Source organism: Orcinus orca, chromosome 3, assembly GCF_937001465.1.
Source record: "Orcinus orca chromosome 3, mOrcOrc1.1, whole genome shotgun sequence".
Taxonomy (NCBI): domain Eukaryota; kingdom Metazoa; phylum Chordata; class Mammalia; order Artiodactyla; family Delphinidae; genus Orcinus; species Orcinus orca.
In genome coordinates, this window is record NC_064561.1 from 41544162 (window position 1) to 41564911 (window position 20750).

A 20750-nucleotide genomic window follows, 5' to 3' on the forward strand; every position below is an offset into this window, starting at 1 on the left:
AGCCCTACTAAGGAGGCCTCTGAACTACCAAGCCAATAAAGGATAGAAGTTGTCCAAGAAAAAGCTCAAATATCACAGACTGCGGTGACCTGCCTGGGCTTCATTCTCACACAAGGTCAGAGAAGCCCATCCCAGGAAAGGGAAGAAACCATTTGCAGCCTTACCCCTTTCTAAAACTAGAAGACAGCTTAGGGGTTCCTGGGGAGGCCAGGGTTTGCTGCTTCTGGATCCCTAACTACAGTCTACTAGCTGGGCCTCTATATGAAACACTGAAAGGAAAAGATGATGATCCTTTTGAACAGAATCCAGAAGTGGCCTTTCAAGAATGGAAAGAGCAGTCAATTCAGACCCTTGCCCTGGAACTCCCTAATTGAGCTAAACCCTTTGACCTTTACATTCCCAGTGAAAGGTGAATCGCCATTGGAGAATTAGTGCAAAAACTGGGACCACTTGAAATGGAACAACGCAAGAATGCCATCCAGGTAGGATAAACTACAGTCACCAAGGGGCTTGGCCCACTGCCACATCTGGCCAAGATACTGGCGGTATCTAAAAACCTGGAAATCAGCAGCCCAAAAGGCCACCTCCCTCCTAAGGGAAAAGGACCCCACGTGGTGATCCTAATCACCAACCATGCCCTGAAGTTGAAGGGTTCGCTCCATGGGCACACCGACCTCGAGTGAGGAGGCCCTCCAACTCCAACATCCAGAGAGATAACCGGGGGCAACAGGGCACCATGACGACTCGTGTGAACATCACTTGACCTGGAGTTTCTCTCATAAAACAACAATAGTGTGTCCCGAAGGAGTAGACTACTGCTTGCAGGACTTACTGCACCCGGAGGGGAGCTAATAATCTTGGCGGGGGAACCGTATATCACACTGTCACCATAGAAAAGCCTACAGACACCGTGATGATGGTGGCCAATAAGACCGGCTGGGCTCCTGTTTACTTCAAAAGGCTGTTGACTCAGTGGCCATCATGGTCCTTGATCACCACTGACCCTGGACTGTCTGGGAGTTGAGCGGGCAGGGCTCTGACACCTGGTGCTGTTTTTATGTTAATTCAGGGGCCTAATTGAAGAAAGAGCAGACTACTGGTCAGAACATCTAGGCTGGCAGAAACGGTCAGCCTAAGGTGGCTGAACAAATGTGGGGCGGGGTGAAATCGGCCCCCACAGCGTCTCTGCACATCTCTTTCCTGGACCCTTAAAGGTCATTAGAATCTATAACACTTCCAATGCTGGTGCTCAGGCGGACGAGCAGGGAGGCAGGGGTCCTGGGGCCAATCAACGTCACCTGGAGGCTGCTGGGGAGAAGTTCTGACCCTCGTCCCCTGGTATGAGGGCTCCCAACTCAGCACTCAGCAGTTACAGAAGAAGGGTCTGCACCCTCAGCACTCCAAGAATGAGGAACGGGACAAAAGGCAGAGGAGGGGTTTGTCCCCAGCAAAGCCCATTAAAAATCCCTGGGAGATAAAAATAGAATCTGGGCAATAAAGTCAAGTCTGACCTTTTTTATCCTTTGTGCTTTGTCTAATTTCACGTGCTCCTAGGGTCCCGCATGCAGAGGTTCCACACCCGGCACTTCAGACCAGATTTCCTAGTGCAGAATGGCTGGGTCGACACCTCAGCTCCTGGGGCCCAGTGCAGACTCTGAGATATAGAGCCTGAGCTGCAGCCAACCCGGCCCTCGAGAGCTCCGCCCCCTCCCTCCCACTGACTCTCACAGGATCTCTACACAGCAGCCCAGCCCACAGCCCACAGCCCACGGGGTAGTGCATGCTCTCACCTCTCCATTCTCTGATCAAAATATAAAGTTTCCTTTGCTTGTGAACCAAACTCAGTCTCGATCTGTTGGCCCCAATGACACTGGGCAGGGGGACACTTGTTGGGGTCCACTCTGGAGGATCAGTAACAGAAATTGAGACTATTGTAACTTCAATGAACAGATGTGTGAGCCAAACTGTAGTTAACATAGAACAGTTTATAAGGCTCAGGTAAAATAAGATGTTTCTAACACTTCCATTTGATATTTCCATCACTTTATTATAAGCAAGTTCAGTGAAAAGGTTTGTCTTATTTGTCAGGTCAATATTAGAGAAATGAAGTGATTTCTTTCCAAGGATGTACATCTAATAATCTTGGTTAAAGCTTCAATCTTGTTTTAAATGCTTTTCCATTGAAAATGATACCTCTCTTTCAGCTCCCCCATTTCTGAGAAGTATAAAATCTTATAATTTATTATTACCAAAGGGGAAAGGTGGGAGGAGGGATAAATTAACAGTTTGGAATTAACACATACACACTGCTATGTATAAAATAGATCATCAACAGGGAACTACTGGATAGCACAGGGAACTACACTCAATATTTTGCAATAACCTATAAGGGGAAATAATCGGAAAAAGAATAGATATTTTTATTGACATCATCTATCAATGACAGTTAAAGTGTAACCTAAGGGAAGCCGGTGGTGAGTGCTTCTGACCCTGAAGACTTCAATCATCTAAAGTTTGGACTCTGCCTACTTCCCAAGGCCCTTAATGAACATATGTGTAGCCGTAGCTTAAAAAACTCCCCAGTTTGGGTTTCGGGGAGACACTGATTTTGAAAAAGCCCTGGTGTTCTCCTTACATGAATGGGACTCTTCCTACTGCTAAAACATGTCTGTCACATCCAGAGGATGGTATACCATCTGATTGGGAAGAGTTTGGAAAAGGCATCTCATCTCCTCATCTCCTGGTGCTCGGGTTCACCCGTCCAGCGTCTTTACTAACAGTCTCCCCACTTGGAGATGTCAGCACTGTCAACATCCTGTTGCATACAGTTTGGAATTTGTCCAGAGGATGAAGCGGAAGGATGAGGAACAATGAGAGACAAGTCCTAGGTGTTCAGACAGGCACATGTCACTCTAATTTCCAATCAGGAAGATGAATTGACCAAAGGCTAGGGTTGCCCATGGAAACAGTATAGGGCTTGAGGAAATCCCACTGCTTTGTGGCCAGTTCCCATAAACACAAGTTGAACAATGGAACTCAGGGGCAGTAAAATTCATGAAACTGCAGAGTTGAAAATATCTATCACTGAAAAATGTCTTGAGGAAAGTCAGAGAAAAGGATTGGTAAGCAAGGGAGAATGGCAGGAAAGGGATTTGAGGAGGTAGAAAGGACTCGCCATTAAGCACAAGAAAAGGGGCTGAACATTGCCAACATTGCAGTTGGCCAAAAAGGCTTTATGCGTTTTTTTCTGTATATATTCAAGAAAAGGGCATACACTTTTTTAGCCAACCAAACAGGTGGGCACTGGAAATCAATACTACAAAAGATATCACTTCGCATCAGTCAGAAGAGCCATCCTCATAAAGTGTAAACACCAGAAATGCAGGACAGGGCAAGGAGAAGAGGGAGCCCTGTGAGGCTTATAGTGGAAATGTATATTGCCAACGGCCATTCTGGAGAAGTGTATTGTGTTTACTAAAGCATCTAAAAAATGAGCTACAGAGCATAGGGCACTTGCACTCATGGGCGTATATCTTGGGAAAAACAAAAATCGAGAGGACACAGGCACCCTAATGTTTACTGCCTCTCTGTTTAAAAGATCCTCGACTAGGATATAACTTAAATGTCTCTGGAGGGAAAAAATGGATAGAGATGTGGTACTTATGTAGAGTGGAATATTACTCAGCCTGGAAATCAATGAAATATGGCCAGTTGTAACAACTCCGGAGGAGTTACGTATGATCATTCTAAGTGACATAATTCAAAAAGAAAAAGACACATATCATAAGATATCACTTAAAGGTGGAATCCAAAATGGCTACACATGAAATAAATTACAAAACAAAAACATAGTCAAATATGTAGAAAACACGCGTAAGGCTGCTAAACGGGAAAGGTGGGGAGGGGTGAGGCATCATCCAGGAGGTTGAAATTAGCAAAGATACCATTCCAAATACCAAACTGATAATCAACAAGGCCTACACGGTCGCTAAAAGAACTGCACTCAGCACACTCAAGTCACCGGAAAAGAATATCTATGACTGGTAAGAATCTGAAAAAGAATTTATTGATGTCTCTCTGTACGTGAATCAAGTGGATGTACAGCAGCAAGAAACAGAGCTTTGAAAATCAGCTGTAACCAATATAGTAATAAATTGAAAAAAATAAACGACAGAGAGACAGAGAAAACCTCTTACAACTTTTCCTCAGGGACGGTGATGCAACATGGATTGAACACATCTAGACCCACAGCAGGATGAGACATAAGGCTGGAAACTGTTCGCGCTAAGAGAAATGTGAGGTTGGGTGAGGAAATGCACACCCTTTAAAGTAATACTACCTGGTACCCATTCAATGGGTCCCAAATCTGCAGGTTCAAGGAATCTTCCTACAGCTAAAACATGCATGGAAAACCCAGAGGACTGTACACCATGTGATCGGGAGATGTGTCTAAAATGCACCTCATTTATCCTCTCCTGGTGCTCCTGTTCATCATTCCAGCCACGTTACTTAGAATCTCCCCACTTAGAGAATCAGCACATTTAAACTTCTGTTTCACACATTTTGCAAATTGTGAGGAGGATGAACGGGAAGAGGGGGAACCAATGAGAGAATAGTTGTTGGGGTTTGGGCGGGCACATGTCACTCTAATTTCCCATTAAGAATAAGAATTAAAAAAAGGCTCAGCCCGCCTCGCCGGAGCCAAAATAGGGCCTGAAGCAATCCTGCAGCTTTGAGGCCAGCTCACAAAAGAGCAACTTCAAAAATGGAGCTCAGGGTCACTGCAATTCACAAACCTGCAGAGTTATAAATGAAAACTAACGTCCAAAAATATGTTGAGGTAAGGCAAAGAAGAGGATCTGAATGCAAGACAGAATTGCAAGAAACAGATTTCAAGAGATAGATTGGACTCGTCTTTAAAGCACATGAAAAGCGGCAGAATTTCGACAATGATGCAGTTGGCCCAAAAGGGAGTATGCGTTTTTTCCTGAATATATCCAGGAAAAAACGCATACGCACTTTATGGGCAACCAAGCAAGCAAGCAATGCAAATGTGCACAACAAAGAAGTCTCATTTCCCACCGGTCAAAAGGGCCATCCGAAAAAATTGTAAAAACCAGAAATGCAGGACAGGCCATGGAGAACAGGGAGCCTTTATACGCTGATGGACAGTGTGTGAACTGCCGAGAGCCACTCCGGAGAAGTGTATGGTGGTTCCTAAATCATCTAAAAAACAGAGCTACAGAGCATAGGGCACTTCCAATCATGGGAGTATATCTAGGGAAGTCTAAAAATCAACAAGACACAAGCACACCACAGTTTAGGGCTACTCTGTTTACAAGAACCTCAACTTCAGTACACCTTAAATATCCCAGGAAAGAGAACAATGGATAAAGAAGATGTGGTACTTATGTACAATGGAATATCTCTTCACCATGAAATCAATGTAATAAGGCTAGTAGAAGGATAAAGAGTGGACTTAGGTCCGATAATACTACTTGAATTAAGTCAAACAGAAAAAGAAATATATCATAAGATATCACTTATAGAGGGAGGATAAATATGGCTGCACAAAAAATGAATTACAAAACAGAACAGTGTCTCACATTTAGAAAACACACTTATGTCAGCTTAAGGGGAAAGGAGAGGTGGGGTGATGCATAAAACCAGAGTTCGAAATTAGCACAGATACCGTTCAATAAACCAAATAGGTATTAGACAAGATCTACACCTTGCTCAATGAACTGGCCTCAACACACCCTATACACCGCAGAGAAATATATCTGAGTAATAAGAATCTTAAAACCCATGTATTGATATATCTCCATAAGGGAATCAAGTGTGTGCAGAGCGGCACAAACACAGCAGTGAAAATGAGCTAAACTCCATTATAGAAATAAATTTTAAAACCAAAACGCAGAAACAATGAAAGAGAGAAAATTTCTTACAAAATTCACTGAGGGGCTGTGATGCAACCTGGAATGACCACAAATAAACCCACAGCTGGATAAGACATAAGGCTGGACACTTGGGGCTGAGAGGATTGGTGAGCTTTGGTGAGCAACTGCCGAAAGTTTAATGCAATACTTCATGCTACTCATTCCAAGGGTCCCCACACTCCAGGTTGAAGGGAATCTTCCTACAGCTAAACCATGCATGGGAAATCCAGCAGATGGTATACCATATGATCGGGAAAGGTTTCTAAACCACACCTCATTTTCCTCTACTGGGGCTCCGGATCAACATTCCAGCCACTTTACTAACATCCCCACATGGAGAGTCAATGCCTTTAAGTTCCGGTATCGCACAGTCTGCAGTTAGTGCGGAGGATGAATGGGAATAGGGGGAACCAGTGAGAAAATAGCTGTAGCGGTTTCAATGGCCACATGTCACTCTAATTTCACATAGGAAGAAGAATTGACCAAAGGCACAGCAAGGCGACCAGAAGAAGAATAGGGCCTGAAGAAATCCTGTGGATATGAGGCAACATCACAAAAATAAGAGCTGAAAAACGGAACTAAGGGAAACTGCAGTTCAAAAACCTGCAGAGTTATACAGGCCAACTATTTTCCAAAAGTATATTGAGGGAAGGCTATGAAGAGGCAATGACAGCAAGGCAGAATTGCAGGAAACTGATTTCAGGAGGTAGACAGGAATTGCATCGAAAACATATGAAAAAACTCAGAACATCGACAATCATGCACTTGGCCAAAAAGTGCGTATGCATTTCTTCCTGAATATATTCAGGAAAAAATGCATACGCCCTTTCTGGCCAACCAAGCAAGCTTGAAAAGGAAATCTGCACTACAATGAAGTCTCACTGCCCCCCGGTCAAAACGGCCATCTGAAAAAAGTGTAAAATCCAGAAAGGCAGGACAGGCCATGGAGAACTGGGAGCCTTGTTATGCTGATGGGCGGGATGTAAATTGCCAACAGCCACTCTGGAGAAGTGTATGGTGTTTCCTGAAACATCCAAAAAACAAAGCAACAGAGCCTAGGGCACTTCCACTTATGGTCCTATAGCTTAGGGAAATTAAAATCAAAAAGACACAGCCACCCCAAAGTTTGGGATGGCTGTGTTTACAAGAACCTCGTTTACAGTACAAGTTCAATATCACAGAAAGCGAAAAATGGATGAAGAAGTTGTGGTACTTACGTACAATGCAATATCACTCAGCAATGAAATCTATGTCATCAGGCCCGTCGCAGCATAATGAGTGGATTCAGGTACGATGATTCTAAGTGAAATAAGTCACACAGAAAAAGAAACATCATAAGATATCACTACTACACGGAATGTAAACTTGGCTACACAGGAACTGAATTACAAAACACAACAGGGTCTCAAATGTAGAACACCAACTTATGCTTGCTTAAGGGGAAAGGTGAGTTGGGGTGCTGCATAAAACCAGAGATTGAAATGAGCACAGATACCGTTCCATAAGCCAAATATGTAATAGACAAGAGCTACTCCTTGCTCAACGAAGTGGACTCCACACCCCATATTAAACGCCTAAGAATATACCTGAGTAGTAAGAATCTTAAAACCTATGGATTTATATGTCTCCGAAAGAGAATCAAGCATGTGTACAGCGGCATAAACGCAGCAGTGATAGGATTGGTGAGGTTCGGTGAGCAAATGCAGACCCTTTGAAGTCATATTGCATGGTACCCATTCCATGGGTCTCAACTCTCCAGGTTTAAGGGATTCTTCCTTCAGCTAAAACATGCATGTGGAACCCAGAGTATGATCCACCGTGTGATAGTGAAACGTGTTCAAATGTGTCTCAGTTTTCGTCCCCTGGTACTCGGGTGCAACATTCCAGATGCTTTACTAACACCCTCCCCACTTGGAGAGTCAGTGCCTTTAACCTCCTGTTTGGCCCAGTTTGCAATTTCTGTGGAAAATGAACAGGAATGGGAGAACCAATGAGAGACTAGCTGAAGGTGTCTGGACGGGCAAATTTAACTCTCATTTCCCACCAGGAAGAGGAATTAACCAAAGGCTCAGCGTGCCATCCCGGAACCACACTAGGGCCTGCAGCAATCCTGCGGTGTTGTGGCCAGCTCACAAGAAAGCGAGTTGAAGAAAGGAGCTCAGGGGCACTGTAATTCAAAAACTTGCAGAGTTATAAATGACAACTATCGTCCAAAAATATATTGAAGTAAGGCTGCCAAGAGGACTTGAAAGCAGGGCAGAATTGCAGGAAACCGATTTCAGGAGGTAGACTGGAATTGCATGTAAAGCATAGGAAAAGAGGCAGAACGTCCACAATGATGCACTTGGCCAAAAAGGGCGTATGCGTTTTTTCCTGAATATATTCAGGAAAAAACGCATACGCCCTTTTTGGCCAACCAAGCAAGCCTGCAAAGGAAATCTGCACTACAATGAAGTCTCACTGCCCACTGGTCAAAAGGGCCATCTGAAAAAAGTGTAAAATCCAGAAAGGCAGGACAGGCCATGGAGAACTGGGAGCCTTGTTATGCTGATGGGCGGGATGTAAATTGCCAACAGCCACTCTGGAGAAGTGTATGTTGTTTCCTGAAACATCTAAAAAACAAAGCAACAGAGCCTAGGGCACTTCCACTTATGGTCCTATAGCTTAGGGAAATTAAAATCAAAAAGACACAGCCACCCCAAAGTTTGGGATGGCTCCGTTTACAAGAACCTCATTTACGGTACAAGTTCAATATCGCAGAAAGCGAAAAATGGATAAAGAAGTTGTGGTACTTACGTACAATGCAATATCACTCAGCAATGAAATCTATGTCATCAGGCCCATAGCAGCATAATGAGTGGATTCAGCTATGATGATTCTAAGTGAAATAAGTCACACAGAAAAAGAAACATCATAAGATATCACTACTACACGGAATGTAAACTTGGCTACACAGGAACTGAATTACAAAACAAAACAGGGTCTCAAATGTAGAAAACCAACTTATGATTGCTTAAGGGGAAAGGTGAGTTGGGTGCTGCATAAAACCAGAGATTGAAATTAGCACAGATACCGTTCCATAAGCCAAATATGTAATAGACAAGAGCTACTCCTTGCTCTACGAAGTGGACTCAACACCCCATATTAAACGCCTAAGAATATACCTGACTAGTAAGAATCTTAAAACCTATGGATTTATATGTCTCCAAAAGAGAATCAAGCGTGTGTACAGCGGCATAAACGCAGCAGTGATAGGACTGGTGAGGTTCGGTGAGCAAATGCAGACCCTTTGAAGTCATATTGCATGGTACCCATTTCATGGGTCGCAACTCTCCAGGTTTAAGGGATTCTTCCTTCAGCTAAAACATGCATGTGGAACCCAGAGTATGATCAACCGTGTGATAGTGAAACGTGTTCAAATGTGTCTCAGTTTTTGTCCCTTGGTACCCGGGTGCAACATTCCAGACGCTTTACTAACACTCTCCCCACTTGGAGAGTCAGTGCCTTTAACCTCCTGTTTGGCCCAGTTTGCAATTTCTGTGGAAAATGAACAGGAATGGGAGAACCAATGAGAGACTAGCTGAAGGTGTCTGGACGGGCAAATTTAACTCTCATTTCCCACCAGGAAGAGGAATTAACCAAAGGCTCAGCGTGCCATGCCAGAACCACACTAGGGTCTGCAGCAATCCTGCGGTGTTGCGGCCAGCTCACAAGAAAGCGAGTTGAAGATAGGAGCTCAGGGGCACTGTAATTCACAAACTTGCAGAGTTATAAATGACAACTATCGTCCAAAAATATATTGAAGTAAGGCTGCCAAGAGGACTTGAAAGCAGGGCAGAATTGCAGGAAACCGATTTCAGGAGGTAGACTGGAATTGCATGTAAAGCATAGGAAAAGAGGCAGAACGTCCACAATGATGCACTTGGCCAAAAAGGGCGTATGCGTTTTTTCCTGAATATATTCAGGAAAAAACGCATACGCCCTTTTTGGCCAACCAAGCAAGCTTGCAAAGGAAATCTGCACTACAATGAAGTCTCACTGCCCCCTGGTCAAAAGGGCATCTGAAAAAAGTGTAAAATCCAGAAAGGCAGGACAGGCCATGGAGAACTGAGAGCCTTGTTATGCTGATGGGCGGGATGTAAATTGCCAACAGCCACTCTGGAGAAGTGTATGTTGTTTCCTGAAACATCTAAAAAACAAAGCAACAGAGCCTAGGGCACTTCCACTTATGGTCCTATAGATTAGGGAAATTAAAATCAAAAAGACACAGCCACCCCAAAGTTTGGGACGGCTCCGTTTACAAGAACCTCATTTACGGTACAAGTTCAATATCACAGAAAGCGAAAAATGGATAAAGAATTTGTGGTACTTACGTACAATGCAATATCACTCAGCAATGAAATCTATGTCATCAGGTCCGTAGCAGCATAATGAGTGGATTCAGGTACGATGATTGTAAGTGAAATAAGTCACACAGAAAAAGAAACATCATAAGATATCACTACTACACGGAATGTAAACTTGGCTACACAGGAACTGAATTACAAAACAGAACAGGGTCTCAAATGTAGAAAACCAACTTATGCTTGCTTAAGGGGAAAGGTGAGTTGGGGTGCTGCATAAAACCAGAGATTGAAATTAGCACAGATACCGTTCCATAAGCCAAATATGTAATAGACAAGAGCTACTCCTTGCTCAACGAAGTGGACTCAACACCCCATATTAAACGCCTAAGTATATACCTGACTAGTAAGAATCTTAAAACCTATGGATTTATATGTCTCCGAAAGAGAATCAAGCGTGTGTACAGTGGCATAAACGCAGCAGTGATAGGATTGGTGAGGTTCGGTGAGCAAATGCAGACCGTTTGAAGTCATATTGCATGGTACCCATTCCATGGGTCTCAACTCTCCAGGTTTAAGGGATTCTTCCTTCTGCTAAATCATGCATGTGGAACCCAGAGTATGATCCACCGTGTGATCGGGAAACGTGTTCAAATGTGTCTCAGTTTTTGTCCCCTGGTACTCGGGTGCAACATTCCAGACGCTTTACTAACACTCTCCCCACTTGGAGAGTCAGTGCCTTTAACCTCCTGTTTGGCCCAGTTTGCAATTTCTGCAGAAAATGAACAGGAATAGGGAGAACCCATGAGAGACTAGCTGGAGGTGTCTGGACGGGCAAATTTAACTCTCATTTCCCACCAGGAAGAGGAATTAACCAAAGGCTCAGCATGCCATGCCGGAACCACACTAGGGCCTGAAGAGATCCTGCGGTGTTGCGGCCAGCTCACAAGAAAGCGAGTTGAAGAAAGGAGCTCAGGGGCACTGTAATTCACAAACCTGCGGAGGTATAAATGACAGCTATCATCCAAAAATATATTGAAGTAAGGCTGCGAACAGGACTTGGATGCAGGGAAGAATTGCAGGAACCCGATTTCAGGAGGTAGACTGGAATTGCATGTAAAGCATAGGAAAAGAGGCAGAACGTCCACAATGATGCAGTTGGCCAAAAAGGGCGTATGCGTTTTTCCCTGAATATATTCAGGAAAAAACGCATATGACCTTTTTGGCCAACCAAGCAAGCTTGCAAAGGAAATCTGCACTACAATGAACTCTCACTTCCCCCCGGTAAAAAGGGACATCTGAAAAAAGTGTAAAATCCAGAAAGGCAGGACAGGCCATGGAGAACGGGGAGCCTTGTTATGCTGATGGGCGGGATGTAAATTGCCAACAGCCACTCTGGAGAAGTGTATGGTGTTTCCTGAAACATGTAAAAAACAAAGGAACAGAACCTAGGGCACTTCCACTTATGGTCCTATAGCTTAGGGAAATTAAAATCAAAAAGACACAGCCACCCCAAAGTTTCGGACCGCTCTGTTTTCAAGAACCTCATTTACGGTACAAGTTCAATATTGCAGAAAGCAAAAAATGGATAAAGAAGTTGTGGTACTTACGTACAATGCAATATCACTCAGCAATGGAATCTATGTCATCAGGCCCGTAGCAGGATAATGAGTGGATTCAGGTACGATGATTCTAAGTGAAATAAGTCACACAGAAAAAGAAACATCATAAGATATCACTAATACACGGAATGTAAACTTGGCTACACAGGAACTGAATTACAAAACAGAACAGGGTCTCAAATGTAGAAAACCAACTTATGCTTGCTTAAGGGGAAAGGTGAGTTGGGGTGCTGCATAAAACCAGAGATTGAAATTAGGACAGATACCGTTCCATAAGCCAAATATGTAATAGACAAGAGCTACACCTTGCTCAACGAAGTGGACTCAACACCCCATATTAAACGCTTAAGAATATACCTGACTAGTAAGAATTTTAAAACCTATGGATTTATATGTCTCCGAAAGAGAATCAAGCGTGTGTACAGCAGCGTAAACGCAGCAGTGATAGGATTGGTGAGGTTCGGTGAGCAAATGCAGACCCTTTGAAATCATATTGCATGGTACCCATTCCATGGGTCTCAACTCTCCAGGTTTAAGGGATTCTTCCTTCAGCTAAAACATGTATGTGGAACCCAGAGTATGATCCACCGTGTGATCGGGAAACGTGTTCAAATGTGTCTCAGTTTTCGTCCCTGGTATTCGGGTGCAACATTCCAGACGCTTTACTAACACTCTCCCCACTTGGAGAGTCAGTGCCTTTAACCTCCTGTTTGGCCCAGTTTGCAATTTCTGCATAAGATGAACAGGAATAGAGAGAACCAATGAGAGACTAGCTGGAGGTGTCTGGACGGGCAAATTTAACTCTCATTTCCCACCTGGAAGAGGAATTAACCAAAGGCTCATCGTGCTGTGCTGGAACCACACTAGGGCCTGAAGCAATCCTGCGGTGTTGCGGCCAGCTCACAAGAAAGCGAGTTGAAGAAAGGAGCTCAGGGGCACTGTAATTCACAAAGCTGCAGAGTTATAAATGACAGCTATCGTCCAAAAATATATTGAAGTAAGGCTGCCAAGAGGACTTGAAAGCGGGGCAGAATTGCAGGAAACCGATTTCAGGAGGTAGACTGGAATTGCATGTAAAGCACAGGAAAAGAGGCAGAACGTCCACAATGATGCACTTGGCCAAAAAGGGCGTATGCGTTTTTTCTTGAATATATTCAGGAAAAAACGCATACGCCCTTTTTGGCCAACCAAGCAAGCTTGCAAAGAAATCTGCACTAAAATGAAGTCTCACTGCCCCCCGGTCAAAAGGGCCATCTGAAAAAAGTGTGAAATCCAGAAAGGCAAGACAGGCCATGGAGAACTGAGAGCCTTGTTATGCTGCTGGGCAGGATGTAAATTGCCAACAGCCACTCTGGAGAAGTGTATGGTGTTTCCTGAAACATCTAAAAAAGAAAGTAACAGAACCTAGGGCACTTCCACTTATGGTCCTATAGCTTAGGGAAATTAAAATCAAAACGACACAGCCACCCCAAAGTTTGGGACAGCTCTGTTTACAAGAACCTCGTTTACGGTACAAGTTCAATATCACAGAAAGCGAAAAATGGATAAAGAAGTTGTGGTACTTACGTACAATGCAATATCACTCAGCAACGAAATCTATGTCATCAGGCCCATAGCAGGATAATGAGTGGATTCAGGTACGATGATTCTAAGTGAAATAAGTCACACAGAAAAAGAAACATCATAAGATATCACTACTACACAGAATGTAAACTCTGCTACACAGGAACTGAATTACAAAACAGAACAGGGTCTCAAATGTAGAAAACCAACTTATGCTTGCTTAAGGGGAAAGGTGAGTTGGGGTGCTGCATAAAACCAGAGATTGAAATTAGCACAGATACCGTTCCATTAGCCAAATATGTAATAGACAGGAACTACTCCTTGTCCAACGAAGTGGACTCAACACCCCATAATAAACACCTAAGAATATACCTGACTAGTAAGAATCTTAAAACCTATGGATTTATATGTCTCCAAAAGAGAATCAAGCGTGTGTACAGCGGCATAAACGCAGCAGTGATAGGATTGGTGAGGTTCGGTGAGCAAATGCAGACCCTTTGAAGTCATATTGCATGGTACCCATTCCATGGGTCTCAACTCTCCAGGTTTAAGGGATTCTTCCTTCAGCTAAAACATGTATGTGGAATCCAGAGTATGATCCACCGTGTGATCGGGAAACGTGTTCAAATGTGTCTCAGTTTTCGTCCCTGGTACTCGGGTGCAACATTCCAGATGCTTTACTAACACTCTCCCCACTTGGAGAGTCAGTGCCTTTAACCTCCTGTTTGGCCCAGTTTGAAATTTCTGCGTAAGATGAACAGGAATAGAGAGAACCAATGAGAGACTAGCTGGAGGTGTCTGGACGGGCAAATTTAACTCTCATTTCCCACCTGGAAGAGGAATTAACCAAAGGCTCATCGTGCTGTGCTGGAACCACACTAGGGCCTGAAGCAATCCTGCGGTGTTGCGGCCAGCTCACAAGAAAGCGAGTTGAAGAAAGGAGCTCAGGGGCACTGTAATTCACAAAGCTGCAGAGTTATAAATGACAGCTATCGTCCAAAAATATATTGAAGTAAGGCTGCCAAGAGGACTTGAAAGCGGGGAAGAATTGCAGGAAACCGATTTCAGGAGGTAGACTGGAATTGCATGTAAAGCATAGGAAACGAGGCAGAACGTCCACAATGATGCACTTGGCCAAAAAGGGCGTATGCGTTTTTTCCTGAATATATTCAGGAAAAAACGCATACGCCATTTTTGGCCAACCAAGCAAGCTTGCAAAGGAAATCTGCACTACAATGAAGTCTCACTGCGCCTGGGTCAAAAACGACATCTGAAAAAAGTGTAAAATCCAGAAAGGCAGGACAGGCCATAGAGAACTGGGAGCCTTGTTATGCTGATGGGCAGGATGTAAATTGCCAACAGCCACTCTGGAGAAGTGTATGGTGTTTCCTGAAACATCTAAAAAACAAAGCAACAGAGCCTAGGGCACGTCCACTTATGGTCCTATAGCTTAGGGAAATTAAAATCAAAGAGACACAGCCACCCCAAAGTTTGGGACGGCTCTGTTTTCAAGAACCTCGTTTACGGTACAAGTTCAATATCGCAGAAAGTGAAAAATGGATAAAGAAGTTGTGGTACTTACGTACAATGCAATATCACTCAGCAATGGAATCTATGTCATCAGGCCCGTAGCAGCATAATGAGTGGATTCAGGTACGATGATTCTAAGTGAAATAAGTCACACAGAAAAAGAAACATCATAAGATATCACTACTACACGGAATGGAAACTTGGCTACACAGGAACTGAATTACAAAACAGAACAGGGTCTCAAATGTAGAAAACCAACTTATGCTTGCTTAAGGGGAAAGGTGAGTTGGGGTGCTGCATAAAACCAGAGATTGAAATGAGCACAGATACCGTTCCATAAGCCAAATATGTAATAGACAAGAGCTACACCTTGCTCAACGAAGTGGACTCAACACCCCATATTAAACGCTTAAGAATATACCTGACTAGTAAGAATTTTAAAACCTATGGATTTATATGTCTCCGAAAGAGAATCAAGCGTGTGTACAGCGGCGTAAACGCAGCAGTGATAGGATTGGTGAGGTTCGGTGAGCAAATGCAGACCCTTTGAAGTCATATTGCATGGTACCCATTCCATGGGTCTCAACTCTCCAGGTTTAAGGGATTCTTCCTTCAGCTAAAACATGCATGTGGAACCCAGAGTATGATCCACCGTGTGATCGGGAAACGTGTTCAAATGTGTCTCAGTTTTCGTCCCCTGGTACTCGGGTGCAACATTCCAGACGCTTTACTAACACTCTGCCCACTTGGAGAGTCAGGGACTTTAAACTCCTGTTTGGCCCAGTTTGCAATTTCTGCGTAAGATGAACAGGAATAGAGAGAACCAATGAGAGACTAGCTGGAGGTGTCTGGACGGGCAAAATTAACTCTCATTTCCCACCTGGAAGAGGAATTAACCAAAGGCTCATCGTGCTGTGCTGGAACCACACTAGGGCCTGAAGCAATCCTGCGGTGTTGCGGCCAGCTCACAAGAAAGCGAGTTGAAGAAAGGAGCTCAGGGGCACTATCATTCACAAACCTGCAGAGTTATAAATGACAGCTATCGTCCAAAAATATATTGAAGTAAGGCTGCCAAGAGGACTTGAAAGCGGGGCAGAATTGCAGGAAACCGATTTCAGGAGGTAGACTGGAATTGCATGTAAAGCATAGGAAAAGAGGCAGAACGTCCACAATGATGCACTTGGCCAAAAAGGGCGTATGCGTTTTTTCGTGAATATATTCAGGAAAAAACGCATACGACCTATTTGGCCAACCAAGCAAGCTTGCAAAGAAATCTGCACTAAAATGAAGTCTCACTGCCCCCCGGTCAAAAGGGCCATCTGAAAAAAGTGTGAAATCCAGAAAGGCAAGACAGGCCATGGAGAACTGGGAGCCTTGTTATGCTGCTGGGCAGGATGTAAATTGCCAACAGCCACTCTGGAGAAGTGTATGGTGTTTCCTGAAACATCTAAAAAACAAAGGAACAGAACCTAGGGCAGTTCCACTTATGGTCCTATAGCTTAGGGAAATTAAAATCAAAACAACACAGCCACCCCAAAGTTTGGGACAGCTCTGTTTACAAGAACCTCGTTTACGGTACAAGTTCAATATCACAGAAAGCGAAAAATGGATAAAGAAGTTGTGGTACTTACGTACAATGCAATATCACTCAGCAACGAAATCTATGTCATCAGGCCCGTAGCAGGATAATGAGTGGATTCAGGTACGATGATTCTAAGTGAAATAAGTCACACAGAAAAAGAAACATCATAAGATATCACTACTACACGGAATGTAAACGCTGCTACACAGGAACTGAATTACAAAACAGAACAGGGTCTCAAATGTAGAAAACCAACTTATGCTTGCTTAAGGGGAAAGGTGAGTTGGGGTGCTGCATAAAACCAGAGATTGAAATTAGCACAGATACCGTTCCATTAGCCAAATATGTAAAAGACAGGAACTACTCCTTGTCCAACGAAGTGGACTCAACACCCCATAATAAACACCTAAGAATATACCTGACTAGTAAGAATCTTAAAACCAATGGATTTATATGTCTCCAAAAGAGAATCAAGCGTGTGTACAGCGGCATAAACGCAGCAGTGATAGGATTGGTGAGGTTCGGTGAGCAAATGCAGACACTTTGAAGTCATATTGCATGGTACCCATTCTATGGGTCTCAACTCTCCAGGTTTAAGGGATTCTTCCTTCAGCTAAAACATGCATGTGGAACCCAGAGTATGATCCACAGTGTGATCGGGAAACGTGTTCAAATGTGTCTCAATTTTCGTCCCCTGGTACTCGGGTGCAACATTCCAGACGCTTTACTAACACTCTCCCCACTTGGAGAGTCACTGCCTTTAACCTCCTGTTTGGCCCAGTTTGCAATTTCTGCGGAAAATGAACAGGAATAGGGAGAACCAATGAGAGACTAGCTGGAGGTGTCTGGCCGGGCAAATTTAACTCTCATTTCCAACCAGGAAGAGGAATTAACCAAAGGCCCAGCGTGCCATGCTGGAACCACACTAGGGCCTGAAGCAATCCTGCAGTGTTGCGGCCAGCTCACAAGAAAGCGAGTTAAAGAAAGGAGCTCATGGGCACTATCATTCACAAACATGCAGAGTTATAAATGACAGCTATCGTCCAAAAATATATTGAAGTAAGGCTGCCAAGAGGACTTCAAAGCGGGGCAGAATTGCAGGAAACCGATTTCAGGAGGTAGACTGGAATTGCATGTAAAGCATAGGAAAAGAGGCAGAACGTACACAATGATGCACTTGGCCAAAAAGGGCGTATGCGTTTTTTCCTGAATATATTCAGGATAAAACGCATACGCCCTTTTTGGCCAACCAAGCAAGCTTGCAAAGGAAATCTGCACTACAATGAAGTCTCACTGCGCCTGGGTCAAAAACGACATCTGAAAAAAGTGTAAAATCCAGAAAGGCAGGACAGGCCATAGAGAACTGGGAGCCTTGTTATGCTGATGGGCGGGATGTAAATTGCCAACAGCCACTCTGGAGAAGTGTATGGTGTTTCCTGAAACATCTAAAAAACAAAGCAACAGAGCCTAGGGCACTTCCACTTATGGTCCTATAGCTTAGGGAAATTAAAATCAAAAAGACAGAGCCACCCCAAAGTTTGGGACGGCTCTGTTTTCAAGAACCTCGTTTACGGTACAAGTTCAATATCGCAGAAAGTGAAAAATGGATAAAGAAGTTGTGGTACTTACGTACAATGCAATATCACTCAGCAATGGAATCTATGTCATCAGGCCCGTAGCAGCATAATGAGTGGATTCAGGTACGATGATTCTAAGTGAAATAAGTCACACAGAAAAAGAAACAACATAAGATATCACTACTACACGGAATGGAAACTTGGCTACAAAGGAACTGAATTACAAAACAGAACAGGGTCTCAAATGTAGAAAACCAACTTATGCTTGCTTAAGGGGAAAGGTGAGTTGGGGTGCTGCATAAAACCAGAGATTGAAATTAGCACAGATACCGTTCCATAAGGCAAATATGTAATAGACAAGAGCTACTCCTTGCTCAAAGAAGTGGACTCGACACCCCATATTAAACGCCTAAGAATATACCTGACTAGTAAGAATCTTAAAACCTATGGATTTATATGTCTCCAAAAGAGAATCAAGCATGTGTATAGCGGTGTAAACGCAGCAGTGATAGGATTGGTGAGGTTCGGTGAGCAAACGCAGACCCTTTGAAGTCATATTGCATGGTACCCATTCCATGGGTCTCAACTCTCCAGGTTTAAGGGATTCTTCCTTCAGCTAAAACATGCATGTGGAACCCAGAGTATGATCCACTGTGTGATCGGGAAACGTGTTCAAATGTGTCTCAGTTTTCGTCCCCTGGTACTCGGGTGCAACATTCCAGACGCTTTACTAACACTCTCCCCACTTGGAGAGTCAGTGCCTTTAACCTCTTGTTTGGCCCAGTTTGCAATTTCTGCGTAAGATGAACAGGAATAGAGAGAACCAATGAGAGACTAGCTGGAGGTGTCTGGACGGGCAAATTTAACTCTCATTTCCCACCTGGAAGAGGAATTAACCAAAGGCTCATCGTGCTGTGCTGGAACCACACTAGGGCCTGAAGCAATCCTGCGTTGTTGCAGCCAGCTCACAAGAAAGCGAGTTGAAGAAAGGAGCTCAGGGGCACTATCATTCACAAACCTGCAGAGTTATAAATGACAGCTATTGACCAAATATATATTGAAGTAAGGCTGCCAAGAGGACTTGAAAGCGGGGCAGAATTGCAGGAAACCGATTTCAGGAGGTAGACTGGAATTGCATGTAAGGCATAGGAAAAGAGGCAGAACGTCCACAATGATGCACTTGGCCAAAAAGGGCGTATGCGTTTTTTCTTGAATATATTCAGGAAAAAACGCATACGACCTTTTTGGCAAACCAAGCAAGCTTGCAAAGAAATCTGCACTAAACTGAAGTCTCACTGCCCCCCGGTCAAAAGGGCCATCTGAAAAAAGTGTGAAATCCAGAAAGGCAGGACAGGCCATGGAGACCTGGGAGCCTTGTTATGCTGCTGGGCAGGATGTAAATTGCCAACAGCCACTCTGGAGAAGTGTATGGTGTTTCCTGAAACATCTAAAAAACAAAGCAACAGAGCCTACGGCACTTCCACTTATGGTCCTATAGCTTAGGGAAATTAAAATCAAAAAGACACAGCCACCCCAAAGTTTGGGACGGCTCTGTTTTCAAGAACCTCGTTTACGGTACAAGTTCAATATCGCAGAAAGTGAAAAATGGATAAAGAAGTTGTGGTACTTACGTACAATGCAATATCACTCAGCAATGAAATCTATGTCATCAGGCCCGTAGCAGCATAATGAGTGGATTCAGGTACGATGATTCTAAGTGAAATAAGTCACACAGAAAAAGAAACATCATAAGATATCACTACTACACGGAATGGAAACTTGGCTACACAGGAACTGAATTACAAAACAGAACAGGGTCTCAAATGTAGAAAACCAACTTATGCTTGCTTAAGGGGAAAGGTGAGTTGGGGTGCTGCATAAAACCAGAGATTGAAATTAGCACAGATACCGTTCCATAAGCCAAATATGTAATAGACAAGAGCTGCACCTTGCTAAACGAAGTGGACTCAACACCCCATATTAAGCGCTTAAGAATATACCTGACTAGTAAGAATTTTAAAACCTATGGATTTATATGTCTCCGAAAGAGAATCAAGCGTGTGTACAGCGGCGTAAACGCAGCAGTGATAGGATGGGTGAGGTTCGGTGAGCAAATGCAGACCCTTTGAAGTCATATTGCATGGTACCCATTCCATGGGTCTCAACTCTCCAGGTTTAAGGGATTCTTCCTTCAGCTAAAACATGCATGTGGAACCCAGAGTATGATCCACCGTGTGATCGGGAAACGTGTTCAAATGTGTCTCAGTTTTCGTCCCCTGGTACTCGGGTGCAACATTCCAGACGCGTTACTAACACTCTGCCCACTTGGAGAGTCAGTGCCTTTAACCTCCTGTTTGGCCCAGTTTGCAATTTCTGCGTAAGATGAACAGGAATAGAGAGAACCAATGAGAGACTAGCTGGAGGTGTCTGGACGGGCAAATTTAACTCTCATTTCCCACCTGGAAGAGGAATTAACCAAAGGCTCATCGTGCTGTGCTGGAACCACACTAGGGCCTGAAGCAATCCTGCGGTGTTGCGGCCAGCTCACAAGAAAGCGAGTTGAAGAAAGGAGCTCAGGGGCACTGTAATTCACA